We start from the raw sequence: 7269 nt of genomic DNA on the forward strand, positions 1-7269 counted from the left end.
ACTCAATAAAAAATCTTTGTGCAATAGTATCTGTGTTTTATCTTTCGCAATCATTTTGCTATAAATCCCGATCAATCTCATCATATTTATGCATGCTATCACTATTAGGCTTGAATTATGTGGAATCAGACCATGACACAGACTCACCATGCACTAACACCTATCCTCTTCAATTTCTCACCGAGGTGCTAATATTTCCGGTATTGCAACTAGTGTCCTCACTTCAAAACAAAATCCTCATTTTTCACACAATGATTTCAGTTTGAGTATAAGATTACTTTTCAACACTCACTCTCAGAACAAATTCACACTCATTCATACATATTGCCATGAGCTTGCGCTTATTTTCACTGCTTTAAGTTCGCTATACAACTCTTAGGATCACGATAGAACTTTCTTAGCTTGTGACATAGGCTCAGGGTCAAGTAGGGTATATTTAGTTATACTTTAGTGACCTTTTTCCCTCCTTTACATATCGGCTAAACATACCACTTTTTATCATTTTATTTCGCCCAGTTTCTCATATTCTTTCACCTTGCTAGTTTCCCTTCTTTCTTCGTTTGTGTAAGTGACTCTCTTCTTTTCTTGCTTGTATTTATTGTATTTTTTTTATTTCACTTTTCTTTCAACTGATTCTTGAGTCACTTTACTTTTGTTCTTTCTCTCTCTTTGTTCTTTCAACCCCACTTTCCAGAGCATTCCTCATAATAGCCACCCTCAACTCATGGCTTTGACATGACTCAAAGTACACAATACCCAAAGTTGGGTCAGGGCCATAAAAAGGGTTGTTTACTGCGTTAGCCACCCACAACTTATGCTTTTGGCATAAGCTGAGGTGCACATGTCGAAGGAGGTACCAGGGCCAACACATTATTCTCAGAAAAGATCACTTGGGGTGAAAAAGAAAGGTCTAGTTTAAGCTCAAATCATTTGGATCAAAGAAGGATTAATTTCATTTGGTTTTCTTTTATTTAGGCTAAAAATGGGATATATTGAACAAGGACCTATGATCCTTTCCTAATTGTCTATTACAACTTACTTTTAGCAGGACTATTCAGGCAAGTTCTAGCTCAGTACAAATAGTGGACTATTCAAATCTTCCTCACACTCACTTGACATCTCATTACTCTACCAGATTATAAGACAAATAGTTCGAATTCTAGACTTAGGGTCATGCAGTGGTGTACCTCTATGTCATGCTTAGAGACACACAATTATCAATTACTATGCCTAGTCATGCCACATTTTCATTTCATCAGGATATCATTTTAGCCATCATGCTTCAGAATTAAACTATGTACACAAGATATAGACATGCCGGTTCAACAATAAAAATAATCAGTCTCTTGGGGAAAAAGAACACAGGCAAGAAAACCCCAAAGAGGATAGTGAATTGGGCTACTCAGACTTCACCCTAGCACTCACTCTCCATTTACCCACCCCCAACAAAAAGTCATGCAATTGTCCCCAATGCATAAAAAAATTGAAATACAAGAGTGGTAGGTGAAGCAAACCTGGGGCGCAAAGCACCGATGATCAGCAAGCTGGTGGGTCTGGTTCCCCGGAACCCACTATCTCTGTAATCTGGACACCCTCAGTAGTGTCCTCAGCATCAACATCACTATCAGCAGTGCCTCCTCCTAGCTCCACATTTCTGGAGCTAGATGCTCCAGCAGCTGACTCTACGGCCCTCATCGGACGCGCCTCCTCATCAGCAAGCGAGGCTCTTCTCGTAGACTCCATCTCACGGAGCTCCTTCTTCCGTGCTCGAGCCTCATCCTCCTCTCGACCCCTACGCCTCTTGGAATTCTCTCGAGGGAGAGGTGGTGGAATCTCTGAAGTGACGAATAAGGCTGCCATCAATGTGTCTTCAGCAGGCTCTGCATAAGGGGCCTCAGACTTAGGTACCCTAGACTCTAAGATCATATCGATGTCTGCGCGAAGACTGTCGACCGCATCCTGAAGGGTCGACACATCCACCTGAGGGGCTGGCCGGGCTAGCACCCGCAACTCAAAAGCGTCCAAGCGCTGATGAACCTCAGCGATCTTCCGCTCTGTGTGCTGGACCATTCTCCGCTCCAAGCGCTCTTCTGCCTCAACAATAGACCTCTGCATCCAAGGCTGGATGTGAAGTAGAAGTGTAGTCATCTGCGCCTCTAATTTCTGGACCCTAGCAAGCGGGACCAGAGCGGGGAAAGGGGCTGAGCGAGAGGAGCTCGGGGCAGTGCTACTACCCGGGATAGACTCGACCGGGGTAGTGTCAGTGGAAGACGTTTGCGTAGCCGTGCGGGCCTGTGCTACCGTATCAGCCAGATTGTCAACAAGTGGAGGCAATTCTGGACGGGGCCCTCTGCGTGGAGACAACTCATTGGCCTCATCCCTGATGAGGACAATATCAACAGTGCCCAGTGGGGTCTTGAGCTGATCAACGTGCAATATAGGTACACCTGCGGACCTCCATAGAGAAAATATCATGCACGGGAAACGGTATGTAGTTGTGACCTTAAAAGCCCTCTCGTGCATGACCGCCTAGAAGCCAAGCAAAATCCACCTCAAACCCGGCTATCATCCCCGCCATCAGTACTGCACGATCCCATGTGACTATATTATCAGCAGCTTTGGGGGAAAGGCAGTGGCGGACAATCAACCACAAAAACTTTGCCGTGAAGGTCAGGTTAGCCTTCTTGATGGCTCCCTTCGGCTCGGTTACCCAGTCAGCACCCTCTCCATCAATAGACAAGTGCAGGGCCATCCATCTCTTGGTGGTCTCTCTCAGCGATGGCTCACGCAAGAATTGGCCATCTTTGACAATTTGCCACCGGTAATCAAACTCGGCAGTGAGAGGGGTCTGGTAGGCATCAACATCCTTGCCGTACAGATACTCGCGGATGGCAGGCAGGGAGATATCAACCTCAATGCCACATACTCGGACATGCTCCACTGGGCCTGTTTGGCGGGGGTAGCCCGCCTATCAATCTATGATCTGAGAGTAGCTACGTAGGAGGCGTAGAACTCTCGGACCAACTCTTCACTATAACGTCCCAACGAACGCGCTGTCCACTCCAGTCGATGTCTGGTGAAGAGATTGTGGATCTCTGGCTTAGTCGGGAGACTTCCCATAAGGACCCGCCGCTCCAATGTAAGTGTCCGTGTCATGAATCCTTTGTCATTCAAAAACTTTGCGTCTGAATAGACTTGATACTGCCCGTCGACACACCACTGGTTGGGCTGGTTGGCAATCGAGGTGAGAGCACGAGTCGGTGAGCCAGGAGTGGATTCCGAACTGTCAGCCTCATTAGACGAGGCAGACTGTGCAGCTGTGGTGGATGCAGGGACCTCAGCAGATCCGGAGGATTCCTCCGACAACGAAACTACTAAGGAGCCAGACGCTCCTTCTTCCTAAGTAGCTGACCCAGAAGGTGTGCCGGTCAGTGTGCGCTCCTCATCAGACTGGGAGGCATTGACTACGCCGGACGCCACATTTCTGGGTGTGGCTCTGGCAGCACGTGCATCTCGGGATGGGGTGGAAGTGCCTGGGGGCACGTACTCGGGGTCACGCTCATCATCAGAGCCAATGACCAGGCGGGCAGACGGGGTGACAGACTTCGATCGCCCACGTGCATAGACTCGATCTTGTTTTGGTGCCATAGTAGATAATACCTGTAAAGAATCCCCATTAGTACTAGAAGGAGCAAACAAGACAAGCAAAACGACACAAAATAAATAAAAGAGTTAAGATGTAATGACATTTCTATAGTAACAGCGAAACACGTGGACCAAGTGACGGCTCGTCGTGAGTACGATGGACCCGTCATGGGGTCCGTCATGTCGTACTTGAACTATGTTTATGTGGAGACCCCTGAAGGAAAGTCTCTAACAAGTATGACGGATAAGCAGGACGGACCGTTGGGATGATGAAGGTCCGTCGTCAATGTCCGTCGTGGGACACTTAGAAAAAAGTATGGAGACCCTTAGGAGAGGGGTCTCTGACCGTCATAACGGTTATGCAGGAAGGATCGTCGTGGGTATGACGGTCCGTCGTCGATGTCCGTTGGAGGACACTTAGAAAATGTGAGAGACCCTTAAGAATAGGGTCTCTGACCGTCATGACGGTATGTGCAGGACGGATCGTTGTGATGATGACGGTCCGTCGCATGTGTCTGTTGAAGGACACTTAGAAAAAGTGAGAGACCCTTAGGAACAGGGTCTCTAACAACCAGAACGGTTGTGCAGGACGGACCGTCGTGGGAACGACGGTCCGTCGCATGTGTCCGTTGGTGGACACTTGGAGAAAAGTGGACAGTGGGGTGTTGGGGATGTTGGGACGGACCCAATGATGGTCCGTCGTGGGTATGACGGTCCGTCATCGGGGTCTCGTTCTTTCATTCAGTGATAGAACTGGGGATGCCCCATTCATCCCCTATGACCCAAATGGAATTGTTAGTGTTTTAACCTACATTTGTCTAACCCAAATACCTAGTAAAATAGCAATGCCAAAGCTCCTATTTCTAGAGTTTTAACAAGAAAATTTTGAGGGTTCTCAACCTAGGTCAGACAGAATATGTATTAAAGAATGAACCCATCAATAAAAATAGGCTAATACTAATTTACAAACAAAAATGCAATGTAAATGGGTAGGAATCAGAGACACATACCTGAGAATTTGAGAAAAACAAGCGAGGAAGGTACTTGGTGATCAAGTAGAGAACCACAACAGCAGACTCCAACTAGTAGAGAGTGGATTTTAGAAAATGGGGAATTTGGGAAGATGATCGGTTGAAAGAAAGACAGGTAGGAAATTGGAATTTGAAAAGGGAGGGAAATGGGAGGAAGAGTGAAGGAAATGGGTGAAATGAAGCGGGTGGGGGTTTTAAATGTGAAGAATTTTTAAAACCCCCAGCCGGGTCGGGTACGCTTCATTAATGACGCGACGAATCCCCGACGATGGTCCATCGCATTTGTGACGGTCCGTCATTGGTTCCCTCGCGTGTGACCTAGTTTTTAAAATAACAGAAAGATGTACCTGGCACGACGGATTCATGCGACGGTATGTCTCATGCACGACGGTCCATTGTTTTATCCGTCAGTGACTGCTGTAGAGTGATTTTCTGCAGAATTTCCTGGTGATGTGCCTGCAAATTTAAAACCCATTAGTAGAAAATGCTACCATTACTAAAAAGAAAAACTATAAGTATTGGGTTGACTCCCAACAAACGCCTGATTTAACGTCGTGGCACGACTGAGGACGCTTTATTACTCAGCCTTCATCAAGAAGGTATGCCTCGATTCCTTCATTTGCCGATTCAGTATGCCCAACATAGGATTTTATTCGTTCTCCATTCACCTTAAACCGCACTCCCTCCTTGGTTTCTAACTCAACTTCTCCATGAGGGAATAATTGGGTAATCAAGTAAGGGCCAGTCCATTTGGACTTGAGCTCGCCCGGAAGCCAATGCAACCTAGAACTGTCTAAAAGCACCAAATCCCCAACCATAAACTCTCGTTTTTCACTTTTTAGGTCATTATCCTTCTTCATCTTTTCTTTGTAGGATATAGCAGATACCGATTGGAGCTCACCACTCTGCCTCATGGACCTACAAATGTTGAAGGTCGCTTCTTCAATGTTCAACCAAAATTTCATATGCCCCTTTTCCATATCAACTAAGGCTCTACCCGTAGCAAGGAATGGCCTCCCAAGAATAATTGGCACTTCAAAATCGACTTCACAATCAAGAATAACAAAATCTACCGGAAATATGAACGACTCCACTTTTACTAGCACATCGTGCAGTATCCCTATAGGCCTTTTCACTGTTCGATCAGCCATCAGTAGCCGCATCGCAATGGGCTTTGGGTCACCCAAACCCAACTTCTTGTAAATCGAGAGGGGCATGAGATTTATGCTTGCCCCCAGATCACATAATGCTTTCAGAAAATGAAATGACCCGAGTGTACAAGGAATAGTGAACGCACCCGGATCTTCTTTCTTTTGTACGAGAGATCTTGTAGCAATAGCACTACAATGCTGCATTCTATCATCATCCTCGAAAGTGACCGATCTTTTCTTTGTAACCAGATCTTTTATAAATTTGGCATAACTGGGCATTTGTGCTAGAGCTTCTACCAAAGGGACATTGATAGAAAGCTGCTTCAACATTGTTATAAAACGCGATGTTTACCATCCTCGGTCTTTTCACTAATCTCTGAGGAATGGTCTAGGCATGGGAATTACCTTCATAGGGACTTCAACATCTTTTCTAGTGTTATCTTCTGCTTCACCACTACCATCTGCCACCTTATCATTATCCTTTCTCACCGTTTCCTCATTAGACGGTATAGGTGGGTCAATGTTTCGCTTACCACCCCGAGTAGTGATTGCCATACAGTGTGCATCATTTTTCAGATTTTGGACAGTGTTGCTAGGAAGAGTGCCCGGTTGCCGTGTGTTCACAGTCGCAGATAATTGGGCCATTTGCAACTCGATCTGCTTAATCGATATTGCATGTGTATCGACTTTTTGCACAATACCCGCTGAATCACTCTTTAACTCTTTAATGTTCTCACATTAGCATCGAACCTCCTCATCATTTTGTGCAACATATCCTCAACTCGCGCCATACTATTTCCACCATCCCTAGGAGTAACTTCACGATTTTGAGGAGGGACATAGGGCCCATTCCTATCATTTCTGTTACCATAGTTACCCTTGTTGAAGTTGTTGTCGCGGTTGTAGTTCCCATATCGGACATAATGACCCTCACGGTTATAGTTACCATAGATTCGACCTTGGTTCCCTTGACCTTGGCGCCAATTATCCTGATTTGAGCCTTGGGAACTCGGTCAGAAACCCCCCGTCTGCTCATTTACTGCATAGGAATCCTCCGCACAATAGCATTCATCATTTGGTGGTGGTAGTTTAGACAAGTAGTTAACTGCATTTATCTTTTCTGCACCCCTAGTGATATGTTTTAATACCAACCCAAGCTCAGTTCTCATCTGAGCCATCTCTTCACGAATCTCATCTGTGGCTAGGTTGTGAGTGGATTGCATTGCGAAGGTGTTTCTCCCAGTATTTGACTTCCTAGTACTCCAAGCTTTATTGTTCCGGGAGATTTTCTCTAACTTTTCAGCAATCTCAGCATAAGGAAACTCCCCATAAGAACCACCCGCTATAGTATCCAACACCGCTTTATTATTATCATCTTGTCCCCGATAGAAGTATTCCTTCAGTGACTCATCATCTATGCGGTGATTGGGGAGGCTTCTAAA

This window comes from Solanum pennellii, chromosome 8 (genome assembly GCF_001406875.1).
Source record: "Solanum pennellii chromosome 8, SPENNV200".
NCBI lineage: Eukaryota > Viridiplantae > Streptophyta > Magnoliopsida > Solanales > Solanaceae > Solanum > Solanum pennellii.